Source organism: Aythya ferina, assembly GCF_964211825.1.
Source record: "Aythya ferina genome assembly, chromosome: 10".
Classification (NCBI taxonomy): Eukaryota; Metazoa; Chordata; class Aves; order Anseriformes; family Anatidae; genus Aythya; species Aythya ferina.
The window spans coordinates 8885708-8904750 of record NC_140306.1 but is presented as its reverse complement, the minus strand read 5'-3'; the positions used below and the strand labels follow the sequence as shown (position 1 = coordinate 8904750).

Here is a 19043-nt window from a genome sequence, read left to right as displayed (position 1 = left end):
TCCTCTACCTGGAGGGTTAACATAGCCATGTCCTGTTAAAATAGTTGGACATTGTGTGTGTGTATGCATATACTAAAATATATATTTGTCTATGCAGATTTTTCACATGTTGCTAAAAGGAGAGATCTTTAGAACTCCTGAATTTCTCTGGAAAGCCAAAGTATCCAAGAGTTTTGAAGTGGCTTGTTCTGAGAACAGGCATCACTGGACTGGAGAAAACAAACAAACAAAAAAACCAAACCAATTAAAAGTCCTTGCATTAAAATTTGGAGCTCTGAAAACTGAGACAATACTGATCTGTTTTCATATATAGCAGGAGATATGATAATGAAGCATAATGAGATTAATATTTTGCTACATTTTACTTTGTTTTTAAATACAGTATAATAAAAGCTGCTTCCTGTGAAGGAAGAATGCAAATGGGTTTGGAATGCATTAGCACACTGCTTTACTTATTAGGGGACTATATTATTTATATGGACTGAATTCACCCAAAGATTTTTTGAATGTACATAGTACTTGAACTACTGCACAGTGCAATTAAATTGAAACCTAGGAGGGCAATAACCTTGTTGGAAGATTACATTTTCCTTCACTAAACCTCAAATACTAAGACAAAGAATCACTTCCAAAGGTATGCCAGTCATAGGGATAAAGTACTTAAGCAAGGCATCCTATGTGCGAGTTTATGAGATTAGCAGGTCTTTATCTTTATTTGAAGTTATTTCATAAAGGGAACCCCAGTCCAGGGCGAGTGTTGGAAGTACCATGTGCCAACCCAGGGGCAGGATAGACATTAGCTCTGGTCCTTATCTGTGCTTGGCCGGTGTTCGATGACTTGTGAAGTTAGCCTGCCCCCTTGGAATTTAAAGCCTCCATTTTAATTATGTTTAATCTTTCCATACCGTAGATCCAGCTGTATAAATAATTTAAAAAGCAGAAAGCTTTTCCTCAGTAATTAATGACAGGTTTGTTACCTACTGTAACAGCCTGAGGCTTCACTTCCCTTGCATAGTTCTGTAACAGTCTCATGATTACCTAATAAAACAACCAGCCTCTATGGCTTGATAAAATTATAATCAATGGTTTGTATCAGGAGTACTTGAAGGCAGTAGAGTTGGATGTATCTACTGTCACTGAGAAAATAGCTTGAGGAAGAGAGCAGCAACATGTCGACAGTTTTCAACTACTCAGGAAATACTGTAGGCTACTGAGATCATTGAGGCTAACCAATTTTATGTCCAGTCAGTGTTTCATCACACCTGAAAGATCACAGAAACACTTTGAGTAGGCAGAACACCCAGGTAGCAGTGGTAATAATAAAAAAAATCTTGCACAAAAGCCCCTCACCCTCTTTCTTCCATTGTCTGCTTGGTAAGGGAACACACTTCTTCCATTAAGTGTCCCGTGAATGTGGGCTTCCTGTGGAGGACTCATTGTCCTCCTAAATCAGAGAAGATCACATCTTAACTGGAGCTTCTCCTCCATCAGGTGTTCAAGAGTCACTCTTGCAGGGTCTCATCAAGGGACCTTGGGTTCCTCAGGTGACAGAAAAAAACAGTTCATCTGTTAAAGCTCAGCAGTGACAGCAGTACTGCAATAGCCCATGTGGCATTGAATATGTTGCCAGGTGTTTGATACCTTTGTGTTTTGGTCTTAGCTTTTTGCTTGCAACTAAACTGGAGCTTGTTTCCTGGAGCTTGACATTTCTGTGCTCCACACTCCCTGGTAGTACTGAAATGATGGTTGGATTTCCAGGAGCTTGGAATAACTCCTCTCTGCCCATTTCAGATCTAAATAGATGATGACAAATTTGGAGAGTTAAAAATCTGTGAAATCCATAATGTGATGTGATCTGATGATAACAATGACAGTAGTTATGTTTTGGCAGGCCTGTTTTGGGGTTCTCAAGGTACTGAGAAACCATTGGATATGTATATGGTTTCTTCAAGACATTAAGTGAATTGGAAGTTTTGGAAAGGTGAAAATCCTGAGCTTTAAGAGAGCATGTTCACCTTCTGCCATCCACATTTTTCTTTCTTTTAAGGATGGGTGCTGGAATGCAGGTACCCAAGCATGGCCGGTGGCCTGACCTTCCTTTGCTTATGGTCTCTAGAAAAGAATGTTCATGACTCTGTGTCTGTGTGAGTGAATGAATCCCTGCTCACACAGTTTCAGCTGGAAGTTATGCTTTTAAAAACTTGATGGCCCTTAAAGAGCAACTCCTTTCTCATTTAAATTTTGCCACCCCATGCATCTTACTTTCAAGATGATTCAGGCTGCTTCAGGAATAAATGAGGGATGCTGAGAACAAGTCAAAAGAATTATGTTATCCTGATCTTTTGCTCCTGACAACCTTGCTGATGTGCAGTGAAATATAAAGGGTTTAGAGCATGATTCACTATTAAACATTAAAGAGAAAAAGTTCAGCTATTCATAAATTAATGTTAAATCTGTTTTCTGCAGCCATTGTAAGGCTGGTGATAGCTCACTTGCCTGTACTCAGTAAAGAGCAATGCTCTCTAAAGAATCACATCACATCGCTTCTGCTGACAGCTATTAAGAAAAATATTTAAAATACCTCTTAAAATTGTATATGTAATTCTTGGTGAAGTGACATTGCATTTTTTTCATTAAGTCATCACCCTGTACTTGGACTGGAGTTTGTGACACACTAATTAACTCTGATTTAGCACAACCATTATTTCTGGAGTTAATGGTTAGTGAACATTGTCTAATATTATTATATAACCATTAATATGACTAAGGTAAAAAATGAGTTAAGTAAAATGGGAGGAAAGTTAACATGGCAGTTTGGAAATACAAATAGGAATTTGAGCTTCCCAGCATTAAGTAAAAATAAAAAATCTGCACAATCCATCTTTATAAAAACAAGGCACAAGGACGGACAATTCTTGACTTATCAAAAGATTCAGCTCAGGGTGAAATTCACTCTTTCTTGGGGGTATAGCTCCAGCTCCATGTATGTTGCAAACCTCATATTTCTCTAGTCCTTGCTATTAGGTAGTGTGTAAGAATAAATTTTTTTGTTCTTCTCCCAAGGTGTTTGAGCCCTGAAGCCACAGTTTTCAATGAGGGAAAGGGCTGCACTGCCTCCACTGAGTGGGGTCTGATGTGGACTCTTCTGTCTTGGTGCCAGTGTAAGCATTGGACAAGCAGTTTCTTCAGTCTTCAGACTAATGTGAAGGCATGCTATCAAGTCATGCCATGACTCCAGGGTAAAACAAAAGCCTGCTTGAAGTCATGACTTTGCTTTTCTTTCTTTTTCTTTTTGCTGCTCTGCCAGCCTTGTGCTCCTGAGAACTTCTTCTGCAATGTGCTATAACTGCACCTTATGCCTGTCCACCTCCTGGGACTGGAGGGAGAAGCAGATGTGTCTTGGCTAGAGAAGGCTTCTGGACATAGGGACACTTTGGGCAGAAGCACCCAGGGAGCACAGAAGGAAGGTCCTTACTGGGGGGGGGGGCAGGGGGGGGAGAGGGGGGTGCAGTGAGGGAGTAAGGAAAATGTTAAAAACAAAATTGGCACATAAAAATGAAGCTGAGATGCTTTTTTTTTTTTTTTTTTTTTTTTTCCTTACTTCGCTTTATAGGCAGTGAATTTTCTGAGACCTGATACTGAGACACGGAAAGCTGTCTCTCCCGTTTCCCTCATCTACACAAGCTGTGACTTAAAGAGCAGAAAAAGCAGTGAGCCTGGTAAGTGGCCATTAAACCAGACACCTCCTGCCTTTCAAGGATCAGCACTGCAAAGTAGGACAACATGGAATAAATGTGGCACTCCCACCAGAAAGATCCAATAATGCTTTGGGGAAAAAGATTTAAAATGTTCTTTTAATAATAAGTCTTGTTGATTGGTATTTTTCTCTATTTATGAGAAAGATTTTGCCTGCAGGGAAGCTCTTTGCTCGTCTGAGTTCATCTAAGAAGATTAAGCTCCAAAAGTTCATGACTAAAAAGCTCATCTGCTTTCATCTTTATTCCTCACCTGAACATGTAATCTGATGAGGGATTTCTGTATAAATATATAGATGGGTTTTGACTTTGGCTGAACTAAGCCCAAGACTTATCTCCAACTGGCAGGAGGTGGAAACACCACTGAGATGGTATGTTTGTCAGCAGGAATTATAAACTGTTTGTGTGCCAACACGTTGACATTGTCTAAGGTTTGCCTCCGTAGTCTGTGACAATGGGGAAAACTCTACAAGTGTAACAGGACCCACTGCAGGAACATCTCTGACTGATGTGGGGGCAAGGAGGTTTCTGATAGCTGTTGGGTTACATACGTGGTGTCAGTTCCCTGCCTTGCTGTGTGTATTCCTTCCTGATGTGAAATGGGGCATAAGATATTTGAGAGAAGATGCTTGCATGTGGTGTTTTGGCAGAGTATGATGGGGCTGGACAGGCCACAAATGATAGTCCTCAGATGCCTCTGAAGAGCCTGCATGATTGTTCTTACAGCTTATGATGCTATTTGGCTCTGTTGTGCCTCCCAGTGCATCACACCAGAGACAAAAGGGAAACAGGCAATAGGGTTACTACCATCTACCTCACCAGGCACACTGACCTACTGTCCTTGCTAAGCCTACCTACTGTCCTTGCTGTATCCCATTCTTCTTTTCTTGATCACAGAAGTGCTCTGTGGTTACCTTTGCCTCCAACAATGACTAGCAAAAAGGTAAGAAGGAGAGAGGAAGGAGTTCACTTCTAAAATTAAACTTATCATGCTGCCCTTCAGGTTCTTTGATATGCAGTGGTACAAACTTGAAAACCTGGGAGTCACACTTGAATGCATTTAAGAAGGACCCAGCATCAATTCCTAAAAGGCTCTATTATCTAACAGGAATATGTGTGTTTACTGCATTCCTGCAGTGGTATAATTTTCTGCGTAAATACTCAAACAGGTCTGTTATTAAAAAAAAAAAATAAATAAAAAAAAAATAAAAATCTAAGTCCTGGTAAATTTTAGAATACCATGAATCTTTAGAAGGAATTTTGAGTTAACCACCCAAACTAATTAAGTGAAATTATCCTAATTTGTTTATTATGTTAATGATCTGAATTAATTTATAGTAATTTAGCATGTATTACTAAAGATTTATTATGTTTCCCACCAAATGACTTAAGAGCTATAAATCCCATGGTTAAATGTAATTAGTGGAGACATATTTATCGAAAGGGATAATTACATCTGATAAAAGTTCTTCAGTTAGGCTTAATTAAAACAGATTATTCCCCCATAAATGAAAAGTAAATATGGTAATTACTGGATAGATATTCATTGCAGAAATGAATATCTCTGCATTTTAATTTTCTAAAGGGGAGGGAAACTAAACTATTTAACTGATGGCTTCTCAGTAAACTATGATTAATAATCCCTAGGAAACAGATATTTTTATAGGTGTAAACATTTTGCTAGTTAATGACTAAAGTGTAGACACTAGCTGGAAAAATCAACCATTAACTCATTTTTAAGTGGACTGTTTCTGCTGTGAACTAACAAAGTATTCTGGGAAAACTTTATTTTCTTCCAAGAAGACTGCTTCTAGTTCATCTAAATAGCAGGACTGAGGAAAAAGCACATGATTTTTACTGATGATAATATGGGCATACACTTCTTAGGCATACACTAAATTTACAGTTGTTTCTGATGCTAACAGAACTTAATACACATTGCTACACATGGAGAGATTAGATTGTAAATCTGTTTTTTCATAATTTATAAGTATATTGTGTTAAAAGCATTTTCTGCAGGGCTGTCACTGGTGAATCACATTGAAAAGAGAGGGCACAGCTGAGAGTAGCAAAAATACAAACACACAAAATCAGGTTATTTCCTTGGCCAGAATTACTTAATAAAAAAATATTGGAGATATAGAGGAATAAGTGGGCTCTAACTCATTGATTCACAGCTGTCTGGGTACAAATGAGTAGAAATGGAGACATTTAAACCCAAATCATTGTCACAGAATGTGGCTTTGCACTGGAAAATTCAAGGCAGTATTTTTGGCTGGAGGGAAAGAATGGCTTGTCCCCTAGCATTTCTTTTTTTTTTTTTTTTCAGTTTTAGAAACATGCTATGTGGATCAGTTTTTTTTTTTTTTTTTATCAGTGAGATCTGCTGTTGTGTCTCCTGGGATATGTAATTGCGGTGGTATGACTGGATACACAATGAAGGGTATAAAATGTTGGGACTATTTATGAAGTACTTCAGGTCATTGCAGCTTGTAAAAGGTCTTATGGATGGAAAAAACATGCATAACCTCAAAGAGCTGATGTCTGTGGTTGCCTGAGTCCTCTGAGAATATATGGGGAGGTCTAGCAGCAAAGTGTGCCCAGAAAAATGCTAGTAAGCATCCCCAGGAGGCTGTGCTGTGCTGGGGAATGGATGGGTCTGCAGAGCAAAGTGGCTGGAGAAGGAGCGGTTGTTCACTGAGATGCAGCACTGCAGGGTTTGAGACTCATTTCAGATGAGTCACTGTCTGTCTGTTTTCTTCATGTGGCCAGAAGGTTTGGAAGCAACTGATGGCATTCTGGCAAAGAGTGTGTATGTTCATAAATGGGATTTTGGCAGGGAGGTGCACGCTGCTTATGAATTCGGATTGCATTCTGGATGTAATTCATACTAACAGAGGGACAGAGATTTAGAAAGTGTCAGAGCACTTTGGCATAGTTGGCTGAAGCCCCCTCTCTTCTTTTTGCACTGCTGAGCCTGAGGTGGATTCCTGGACCTGTGAGTGACAGCAGCCTCACCCCAGCGCAGCAACCCCATGTGCTTCTTCACCACATTATTCAAATGAAATACTTTGTTTTGGGACCACTGCATCAAGAAAAGCTTTCCAACTTTTTGTTTCAAAGTAGTATTTCTCATGGAAGAGAGTGACCTGAACTTGAAGGTTAAAGAACAACAACAAAGAAGTTAAATAATCCATATAGCAAAGCCAAGATTATTTTCTTTTGGGTCAAATTAAATGTTCTAGATCAATTCAAAATGAATTTAGCAGAAGTCCCCCAACATGTATTTCAGTTTGAGCAAGACAAGTCCCTTCCATCTCCCTAACATATTTTCCATTGATCTCTTCCATACAGACAGCATGGGCTGAAAGTCAGGACTGGGATCAAGAGGTGCACCTTGTGGTCCTAGTAAGGAAAAAAAACAAGTTAGGCACTTGCACTGAAGGGAGCTGTTTTTCATAGCTGCTATTCAAGTGCAGGTTTTGATTTTTGCTAGTTATTGTGGCTTATTCCTGTTAATGAGAAACCTCCAGTGCTCTCTTGGGCTAAGGCAGGGATGGATTTACTGGAGGGGGGAATTAAGGGACTGTACCTAGTGTAAGGAACTGTTAAAAGTCTCTGGGCTTTAAAAAGAAAAGAAACTGGGTGAGGATCTTGGGAACTGGGCTGTGCAGAGCTGAGAGATGTGAGAAAACAGAGGCTTTGAGATGACATACAGACTTACAGTACAGGAGGCTTTTCAAGGTTCCCTGTCTGGATTAATTCACCAAAATTCTGTATCATAAGGAAGGTAGAAATCTTTGAAATCTCAGTACAGTAATAGGTTTCTTTCCATTCTGAAATTAATTTGACTGAGGCTAAATTTTAAATTAGAATAATGTGCCATACTCCTGGCAAATGTAATTGTGCAGACCTTACATTTATATGCTTTTCAGACTGTTCACAATGTACGTACATGTAACAGCCTTACCTATTGAAGAATGTAAATGATAAACACCAATTCTTTATCATCAGCAAAAGATGAAGAAGTATTTAAACCACCGTGAGTGGAAACTCCAGTATTCACTCAGCATTTTTTTGTCATTCAAGTTAGGAGCATCTCAGCAAGTTTGTGTAATATTGGTGATAGTACAACTTGCATAGCTTGAAAACCATGAAAATGCAAATGAAAAAAGATCATGCTTATTCATTTGCATCTAGAAGAGAGAGAGTAAAAATCTTTTTACTAGGCCTAGTAACTTCTGGGGAATTATATGAAAGGATGTTTTTATAGAAATATATCTTGCTCTTGCAATGGTCTTTAGCGAACTGATCCAGGGCAGCCAAAAAACACCTAAATACTGGTGATCTCGGAAGGGTTTTGATAGGAATCTCAGGACTGATTAATCATATTTGTGTATTTTGGGTTCACTAGGCACTTCAACCTCTATCCTCAGAGGCTGTCAAGATTAAGAGCTTTTCCAACAAGGATGCACTGTCTCCCCTCTCCTATGAACATAAATCCCTGTCCTTAGAAGCTCAGTAGACCATGTTATATTTTATTTGACTACCTCCATGTGCAAGGGAAGTACTCTGGAAGTGTTTTCTGTAAGGAGAAGGAGAAAAAAATAAAACAACAAAACCAACCAAACGAAGCCAAAAAAGAACCCACCCACAAACCCAAGAACCAAATCTGACCATGTCTCATAAACAAGACTGGTGACACAATGATACAGACCAGAGCCTGGACGGAGATTGAAAGAGGCAGCTGTGATTTCTTTAGAAAGAAGAGGTGGTGAATACTGTATAAAGCAGCTGACTGTTGTAGTTCAGTGTCCATGGATGCTCTTTATGAGGTTATACTCAGAGTTCAATTTGGACTGCATCACAGTAAGACCCAGTTCACTTTGAAAATACAAATGCTCCTGTGCCATATATCTTGACGGGTTCTTCTCTGTTCTCCACTGATGTCTGACCTGAATGATGAACCCACATTTCTAAAGGAAAATCCGTCAAGTTGAATTTACCACAGCAGTGATGCCAAAGTGTGCCTGATATGGGTGACCTTATTTAGTGAAGCTGGATGGTAATTTGTTTAATCAGAACAACTGTTTTGCTGAAAAGGGTGGTTTTAATAACAACTTGTCCCCTATAAATAGGATTGCTCTGGGGGCCTTTTTTTTTTTTTTTTTTTTTTTTTTTTTTTTTAAATTGGTTTAAATGCTCAAGTTAAATTTCATCATTTTGGCATTTTTCCCAATCTGAATGGCAAAGACATTTCAGAATGGTAACAGTTTCTGTAAAAATGGAAACTACATTTAACTTATTATCAAGGCCACTTGCTATGAAAGTATTTAATTAAAGCATTCCTATTTAAATACCTATTTAAAAGAAACACATTTTATATTAAATTTCCATTAACTTTCAAGATTTTACTAAAGAGTCTTAAAGAAATCATCAAAGTTTGCTGTTGTGTCCAATTAATCATAGTTCCATATAATCATTTCTTATAACTATACTTTACATTTCCTATTGCCATAAAACCAGAAACAGCCATAGTCCGTGTAATCCAAGTCTTTTCACTTTCATATTCTGTTTTTGGCAGTGATCTGTAGCAGGCTTTCAAAGAAAGAGCAGAAGAAGAGAATCACTAAATGGTGACTTTACTCCCCAATTATCTTTATAGATTGTGGCAGTTGTGGCTTAGGGAGTTTTGTAAGTTGGATGTAATGTTCAAGTAATCATATATAATATCTTTCTTCCATGAACGTGTCTATTTTTTCTTCAAAATTGTCAGAACAGTTGGTACTCACAAGATCCTGTGGCAAGGAGATTTAAGAAATAATTTTGTTTTTGGTGAAAAAGGACTTTCCTTTTGCTTGTTTCAGACTGGTTTCTGCCATTTTAATTTTTTACCCCTCCTCTATCTTATATTTTGGGAAATACTGGTAAAACTACATTTTATAGGCTTTTTTTCACGTTTGATTGTTCAGGTTACTCCCTTCCATTGCTTTTCCTAGTTCTGCTCTGTCAATTTTGGGGTTGTCTACAGACGTGGCACACATAGATTTATATAGTCAACAAAGGTTGCTTCTGTTTTGTATTTTTAAATTAACTATTGTTTCCTAATAGGTTCTAGCATTGTATTTACTTTTTTTTTTTTTTTTAACCATCATTTAAAGAGGATTTTAAGAGGATCTTCCTAGAGAGTTTCTTACAGTTTAAAATCTTTTCTAAATAGTCATAGTCAACCCAGAGGTGTACTGAGGTGTATGTATTTCCTCTTCATGACTTCAATTTATTCACATTTTGTTTTAACTGCTATTCTCTCACCTACTTGCTTAATGTACGAGATACCTCAGGACAACTTTTAGTTTTGAGTAGCAGGAATAGCTTTGTATATTTGATGAAATGCCTCACCTGAGGAGTTGCATTGGTTTCTCTGTCATGTGCCAATGCAGTGAGCAGATCCCATGGTTTCTTCCTTCCTGCCCTCTGTTTGCTGCCTCTGATCCTGTTGGTGGGTGTAGGAATACTATCTTGTTTTATCCCAGTACACCTGCAGCTCTTAAGCTTTAGATAAAGAATATGACCCAAAGCTTCTGTGAAGTTGGAGGTACAATATTTTATACAGGTCATTCCTGTTCACAAACTTATCAAATCCTTCAAAGTATGTTTGTGAGTCAAGAATTTTTTCTTCTAACAGTAGCCATTTTAGCAGTTTCTTATTGTATTAAATTTATTTAATTGCCTGCTAATTCTATTCTGTTTCAGCCAACCAGTCAGATTTAATGGACCTAGCTCCTTCATTCTGCGAAGCCTTTTAAAAACTGCTGTCATTTTTTCACTTTTTCAGTCTTTAATACTGAGCTGAATGCTCAGTGATAGGGTACATGCCACAGTAAGTACTTTGGCTATTTCATATCCAATACTATCTTGGTGCTGGTGACTTGTTACTAGTAATTTTATTCATTTATTCTGAAACTTCTACTGACATTTCAGTTTGACACGATTCCTCAGACATATTTCCTGTGTAGAAAAGAAAAAAAACAACGTGAAAAACTCACTGATAGCTGAACATCCTTAATCTCTTCCATCAAGAAAGCTGATGTAAAGAATGCAGTTAGGGTTGGATTTTTCTTTTTCTTTTCTTTTTTGATTTTTTTTTTTTTTTTTTGGTGATGGTTTTATCTTCCTTCAATCTTTCTTTAATAGCTCAATTTCTTATCAGTACTGCAGACTCTTTTGGTAGGATTCTTTTTTGGATTGTGGATTGAAAAAGTTTCTGCTATTTACTTTTTTTGTCTATAACATGTTGACTGTTAGAAACCTTTTTTTTTTTTTTTTTTGTCCTACTTATATCTTCTTATGTAAAGCATCAGAGTTTCAACTCACCTCTTTTATGGTTTTGGATCTGATTTCTTCTTTTAAAGAAGGATGTCCTCTGTCTCTTACTGGACATTTTGATTGTTGTCAGTTGTTGTTTGTTTTTGACTCTGGTTTTATATCAAACTTTCTTTGACCATTTTGAAAGGATAGGTGGCAAGCATTTCTTCTGAATATGTCATTTAGCTTTCTAAATAGTCCCCATGCAACCCGTAAATGTCTTCCCTTTTTATCTTCAATTTCTTAGTTCCCTATTAATCATTTTTAGGTGGCTCTTCTATTAGAGTTAAACATTACTATAGATCTAATCATCCTTATCACATCACTGTCACTGTCTCAGTTATGATCAAGAATAGTACTGTTCCTCATATGCATGCATGGAATTTCAGCTCATATGAATCCTTTACAGTAAATATTTTCACCATAAGTATTTTCTCTACTAGGTGTTGAACTTCTGCTGTCTTAGGTCTCACATTAAGAAAAACATGCTTTTCTGGGCTGGACATATGCTGTTTGTCTGTAGCTTCAGTTTTGCCTCTTTGACTTCCCTCCTTGCCCTTTCAGTCTTGCTGATACCCAAGTTGGCCATCATTACAAGCTTTTCCTCCAATACTCAGCTGATGTACCCATGACCAACTGTAAAGTTTATTTATTACTTTTGAGTCTGTGTTTGTGTGTATAAAAAAATGTGTAGTGTGAATACACCATTAACCTGATACAAACCAGTAAGGGAATGTTTGTTTGAAGTATGGCTGAGGAGGGAGAGCCAAAGGTATACTGACTTCTAGCATGGAGAAATTTTGGAGGTGTTAGGAACAGTGTTTTCTTTAGAATTCTCTTTAAAAGCATACAAAGCTAGGGTTTTTATCTAAGAAAAGGAAGGAAAGCTCCTCTTTTCCTGAGCAACTCTACTTGTAAATGAAAAGAGCTTACCCTAATCCCTGCAGCAAGTGGTGATGAAAACCAAGAAATCCAACAAGAAAAGGCCTTTTTCTGCAGCAGCACAAGAATCCCTGGGCCAGTTAATTGTTCCCTTTTTCAGTGGCTTAAATTACAAGATCTCTTGCATATTCTCGACCTGTTGTAAAAGAACATGACTAGTCATCTTTGGTATTACAGTTCCTTATGGGATGCCCCATCATCCGACAGCAAAGAGTCATTGTAGGAAACTAATAGTGCCTGAAGGTATAATAACCTCTGAGGGGAAAAACAGCTTGAAGATGATGATCATTAAAAGCCAGAGCATTTTCTTTGACATACTACACCAGATGAGACTGGACTATGGGTGTTATTGAATTACTATTGTAGAGGAAGTAGCTATGAAGTGATGTTAATTTATTTAGGAAATGTTTTAATGTGACTGTATTTTTGTTTGATAAATATATATATATCTATTTATTTATATATATATTATATATTTATTTATCTCTTTATATATATATATATTTATCTCTTTCTAGGTAGCATAAGCCACTTTAGAAATTGGGGGGGGGAGTAGTAGAATTTCTTTTGTGATGTGTCTATAATAAATCACAGTATGGCATGCACATTATCATGCTATAAAATATTGTGGCTGTTTTTATTAGAATGTTTTGAGTCTTGATTTTTTTTTTTTTTTATGATGTATCAGGACTGATCTAATTTTGGAAAAACAAAACCTTAAGGTTGTCCAGACATGCCCGATCAGCCAGATGGTTCTCTCTTTAATGGGAAGGCTTTGTGTTTGCTTAGTATAGATACATGTTCTGGTGCTCATTATGCTCCTATTCACATACTTCATAAATTGTGGTAGCTTGAAGTTTGGGTGATGACCTTTTGAACAGAGTGTTTTGGGCAGTTCAGGTGTAGAATGCTAAAACTATGGTAAAAGCCTTGGGATTGTCTCAGGTTGTGTGCTCAACATCATATGTTCCTTCTAGCAACTTTGGTCTCATTCAAGTTGCATTTACCTGGCCTCATGACAGAAATCAATCTAAATGCAAAACTCATTTTCTCATGTTGTGCTTCCCTCAGTAATTTCTTTCTTTTGCTGTCTCTTGCATGCACACCTGCTCATTTGCACATGTACAGACAACAGTCCAGTAGGTACAGCTAATGTATAAGTCAATCAATCTGTGTCTGGAGGAAAATAGATTGTTTATTTCCATACCTAATTACTTCTTATTAAAGAGCAACAGAAATTTTGACAGGGCAAATTATTTTCTTACATAAGTAATGAGAGAGTGATAGACGCTCATAGGAAATGTGGAACACAACACAATAACAAATTCTTTAATAAAAAGGATAGGTAGTTTTTGTGGATTTTTTTTTTTTTCTATAGAAATATGAGTGATACTACCAATGTTCAAAAGATAGAAAAGGGATATAACATAAGCCCCTATAAGTAAGAAATCTGTCCTCCATCATGGTGAAAGTACCATGGCGAAATCCTGCAAGACAAAATGAACAGAATGATCAGTTAATGCTAGCTCTAGGCTGCTAGATCCTGGGATGAAAGGGACATTAAAATCTGTGTTTTATGGCAATGAGAGGCAGCAGGTTGAACAGGATCAAAACCACAGTATATATATTCACAGTAGTAGAAGTCCTACTGTAAAGAGATAATACTCTCCCTGGATGGACAGTGGCTGAAATACTGAGTAGGTGAACATAGAGAAATACCTTCTCTGCTTGATGGATCTGATAGGAGGGAGATTCTGTACCTTTACCAAAAAAATTAATGGTAGAAACAGGAACTGAGCAATGCCTTCCTATATGTAAGCCCCTGCCCACTGAGCTGTTCTCTCTCCTTACCAGAGACTCAGTGATGCCCACCTGTTTTCTATGTAAGAAAATGACTAAACAAACTCTGCAGAAGTTGCAACTAGATGGAGGAGTTGAAAGAATAAACCACTTTTCCCTCCCTTTTCCAGGAATCAAGAGGACTGAAAATATTACAGTTTTGCTAAGTTGACTTCGGAGAAATCTTGAATTCTGTGTCTGACAAATAAGAAGAAAACTGAGATAAAGTCTGATAGCAGGTAGGGAATGCATAACGTGTTACAGAAATGTAGGAACAAACAGTGATTCACTGTGGGCTGTTATAGGAAAGTGACTTACCAATTCATAAATTCACAGTAAACTTGCTTTTGCATTATCATCTCTGTTATCTCTGGTCCTAAGGACTGATAACGCACAGCACAAACAATCTCCAATCCTTTCACTCTCTGTCACCTAAGTCACAGAGTTCCCTTCTTTATGCTCATGCTTCCCTTTCCGCCTTCAGCAGATGTTTGCTGTCTGTTCCTGTGTTTCTTTACATCAGTGGGGGCACTTGGGCTGAACACAGGAGTAAGGACAAAGACCTGTGAGCTGCTCCTGCAGCTTGGTGAAGCCCCAGCACCTTTTCTTTGCCTCTTATTGTAGCCCTATCTGAGGGTTAAAGAGAACGGGCATGCTGCTGGGGGACAGGCATGTCTGCTGTCTGCCCTCAGGATCAGCTTGGAAGAGAATTGCTGCAGTGACAACTCCTTTCCTCTTATTTTTTTTACATCTCAGGTCTTATGAGCACCCCTGAGCCGTGGAGTACAGTGTGATACTTCCTTTGCTTTTTCACATGAAATCAATTTTTAAAGCAGACCAATTACAGGAAATGTTTACAGTGTTTCTCCACTGCAGCTAACATTAAACATTTAGCAGTTCTCCTCATGAAGCTGTACTGGAATCTGGTCCTGCAGCGTGCTGGAAGAGGTCAGTCACTGCCACATGCCAAAGTGGTCCTTTAGGAATCAGCGCAGAGTGGGGGAGTACCAGTGGCTGCAGCACTGCTGAGAGCTGTAGCATGCCTGTGGGAGGGAGACTGGGACCCCGTGGGCTGCACAAGAAATGGGGTGGTGTGGAAAACACCCGACTACCCTGCTGCTGCTGAGACTGGTACAATTCCTGTGCACAGACTCAAGGAACCATGCTCTGGTTTTCCACATGCTCTCTGCCTGGCTTAGCCAGTGGAGAGGCACGTTCAAACACTGCAAGTGGCCCACCATCATTTGGACTGCCTTTTTTGTGCTCTCCTATTGTTTAATTGCATATGAATTGTGGATGCCCCATTCCTGGAGCTGATCAAGACCAGGCTGGACAAGGCACTGGGCAACCTGATCCTACTGGATGGCCTCCCTGCCCATAGCAGGAAGGCTGCAACAAGATGATCTTCTAACCCAAGCCATTTTATGAATTTGTGATATGATGAGGACTTCCAGATCTTTTATGGGATGGAAATTCACCTAGCCATGTTAATAGCTTAAAAGCAGTGCAAACCCACAATGTGCTGTAGGATCTTACGGAAACATGAGACAATGCTGACTGGTGTCACTAGCTGAAGTGTGGTGGAAGCTGTGCTCACCCAGCACCTATGTCTGCTACCTTCTTGGGTGGGGCTTAGTACCTCAATGCTGCCTCTTCTGAAGAGGGAAGGAATTTTGGCCAAAGTTTTTAAAAAAAAAATAAAATAAAATTAAATCCACCTTACTCAACTAAGATTTGAGTCACAGCTCTGCACAGTGTTTAGCTGATTTCCCCTGAACTTTAGGAGTGGTGCTGCAGTGGGGAAGATAATTACTGAAACACAATTTTGGCTTTTTTCTTGTTAGCAACCCATGTCTGAGAGGGATGAGCATAGAACAAATTTCAGCCCCTGCCTATGTGCAGTGTTACACTGCCTCAGCCTCACACTGACACTGAAATAATTGCTACAATTATAAGTAGGCCCTCTTATAACAGCGTGCTGATTATTTACATGGTGCAGAGACAAGCTTTCCTCTTGCATTCTCATACAGGATTGGAGTAAGATGAATCTTTCCTGCTGTTTGGATGAGACAGCAAAAGCAAACACAACATCACCTTTAATTAGCAACAGATAGGTCTGATTCTTTAGTCATACTGATTTTACAACATTGTAATTTTATAAATTTTCATCAATGTCCTCCAAATATGTACCACCTGAAATGGAAAATGCCTGCTTGATGTGCAGATTAAGTCTTGGAAGCAAGAAGCACGGAAATTTAAAGCAGAAGCTGGTCCATGAGAAAGGAATAGAAATGAGAAAGAAGAAGAATTATCCTGCTTTAACCTAATGTTGTTAATCTATATTGCCCATTATAATCTCGAGTGTCCTGCTTAGTGAAGTATGCAATCTGTAGTGCTGGTTCCTGCACAAGCAGTGTATCTAATATAAAGGACTGGCTCAACATCCATCATAATAATTACTGTGTCATAATTTTCTGCCCTTCCTACCTCTGCTGCAAAGAGATAGAACAGGCCTTTCACGTGTTTGAGAATTTTCACTAAAAAATCTTTTTTTTTTTTTTTTTTTTTCCTATATGAAAATCTGTATTTCTGCCCTATTTATTTTGCAGATTTGACCTGACATAATGAAATATACTTTATCAGGGGTGGAGAAAGTATATTTGAATATCTGAAAAAAAAAACAAAACTTATTTCATTTAATATCTGAATTTGGTGGACTGCACTGAAAGGGACCAGTAAGCATATTGGAAGTTACATTTAAAAAATGCTCCCAACAAAATCTTTCATTCAACCACCCACAGATTCAGTTTGACTCTAGGGTTAAATATAAAAGAGCTCAGAGTTGTTAAAATGTTTCTCTGCTTTAAGTCTTTTGTATTGAAGGAGATGTAAGCAATTTTAACAGAAGAATGTGAGCTCTCCCAGGTCTGTGAGGTGACACTGTTTGAAGTTGATGGTTTGGTCCCACTTCCATGTGCGTGTTTTTGTGGCAGCTTCATGGTTTTATTTTTTATTTTTTTAATTTACATTGTTATTTCTCATAGCTGTGAAGTAAAGTTTGAAAGCGTGATGTATGTGAAACCAGCCCAGTCAATATTCAATAGAGTTTGTAGGGAGGCTGGAAGGAGACCGCTGAGCTGTGCATCTCACAGGAAGGTTTCCTTCTCCATAGGTGACTTCACCTGTGCCGACAGGATTGTGCAGCACCACCCAGGCATGTCCACCATTTTCGTATTGCACCCAGGCAAGATGTGTCCTTTTGGGTAGCAGAAAGGTAGTGCTGCCCTGTTCCTGTGTGTAGCTGATGCCCAGAACTCTCTGGGTTGCTCTCAGTATCTTGGTGTTTTGTTATCAATGCGCTTTCCTGCAGCGAGTACCCCATGTGATTCTTTGATGTTGCTGATAAGTGATGCTTCTGCTCATGTTTCTGAGGTGCTGTCCTCAAAATTAACGAGGTTTGTTACAGATAAGATGCTAGAGGCTGCAAAGCAGTGGTTTATGCCTACTTTTGGGATGCATTGGAGAAGCCCAGACATGAGCTGATGGCACCGTAACCACAGGACACAGGACAGTACTTTCAAAGACCCTAGGCTGTACAGAAATCAGATGATAGCTTTTGGAGATTTAAGAAGGCTTGTATTTTTACATTAATACTTTACTAAGGGAAGTCTGCATAAAGGGCTTTATTACACAAGAAAATAATTTGGTCACTGAAAAGCAATAAAAAGATTTCTTTGTAAATGTACCGTAATAAGTGCTACCGAAGAAAATATAAAGGCTTAGTTCCACAAAGGGATCCACTTGACAGAAAATGTAATTGAGATCAAGACCTGAAGTGACCTGAGTCTACACTCTACACTCAGGTTTTGTGGCTGTTATTGTTTATCCATTTTGTTTTTATTTTTAATTATAGAAACGTTTTGTTTTTTTCCTGCCTCCTGATGTTTTACAGATTCCATCTTTTTGATGTGTTATTGCACAGGAAGCAAAGAATAGCTTTGGACTCTACGTAGGACAGCCAGTTAACATGCTCAGTTTTCAAATGGAAAAAGAATAGAGTAATAGCACTAGATCTTTTCATTTAGTCTGCATAGATAACTGATAATTTCTTTGACTTTAAGAATTGGCACCTTCCTCATGTTCACACTTTTTTCTTTAATATGCTTTTGTATGCAAGAGCTTTGGAAACAAACCTGCCTACCTACCTTTATACACGTGATTTTTTTATTAAGAGTGATGACCTGCCTGGGTAGATCCACTTGTATTTTTCTTTCAAATCTGAAAATGTTTGCAGGATGGCTGTGGGGAGGAGCTTGTGCCAGCCTAGACAGCATTCTGTCACTGCACAAAGCATACTTGCTGCAAAACATACAAAAATAGTTTTGTCTTTCATCTCTTTCAGCTACTTAACCTTAAAAAGTACAAAAAAAAAAAAAAAGATCAAATAGGGATGTGATGTTTAAGTAGATGATGTCTCTTTTAAAGATATAAAAGATGATTAGATTGAATATGAGCCCCAAGGATCTCTGTTGCAGGATGAGCTGCCATCCCACAGTACAACCTGGGAGAGATTTTCTACCGCAGAGGAAAATTCAGCAGCCTCAGTAGCAAATGTTGAGCTCAGCTGCAGCTGGCATTAAGACTAAATTTTTGAACATCTGAATATTGAAAGCCTTTTAAACTCGCCCAATATTATTCTATTACTGGAACAAATCTAACAGTAAATTGAAAAAAAAAATAGGAACCTTCTAAAAAATATGCCTTCCCCATCCATTCTCAGCCTCAGTATTATGTAAAGATGACAGTTATCAGCTATGTAGAAGAGCAGCTATATTAAATGTTAAATAACCTTTAACAGCACCAAATATTTAATCATAAAAAATTAAATTGACAGTGGTGTGGTTCACATAGTATCCCCTCGAAAGCCTGACAGCATCATTTCTCATATATATTGATAAGTACAAGACATCCATAAAATCGTAGGCTCTGTAGCCTTCTATTTATGAGAGGCTATCTAAAACTCATTCATTGCAGGTAATATCAGTAAGTCAATTCAGCTTAGTCTGATAGCTCATAACTTTTCAGACTGTTGTATTTACTGAGCCATAGACTATCCTTTCTTCGAGTGTACTTGAGAAAATG

General features: G+C 38.2%; 1 long non-coding RNA gene across 4 annotated transcripts in view; it reads left to right on the top strand.

Moving 5' to 3' along the window:
* The window catches only part of LOC311442378, a 76588-nt gene that overhangs the window by 39177 nt on the left and 18368 nt on the right, over nt 1-19043 (top strand). For 3 of the 4 annotated variants that reach the window (XR_014696592.1, XR_014696593.1, XR_014696594.1), the window contains exons 2-5: nt 3064-3161; nt 3614-3719; nt 14033-14140; nt 14658-14849. This is a non-coding gene — a long non-coding RNA (uncharacterized lncRNA). Of the gene's footprint in view, nt 1-3063; nt 3162-3613; nt 3720-14032; nt 14141-14657; nt 16350-19043 lie in introns of those variants that run through there. The other variant, XR_014696595.1, reaches the window with a different exon arrangement.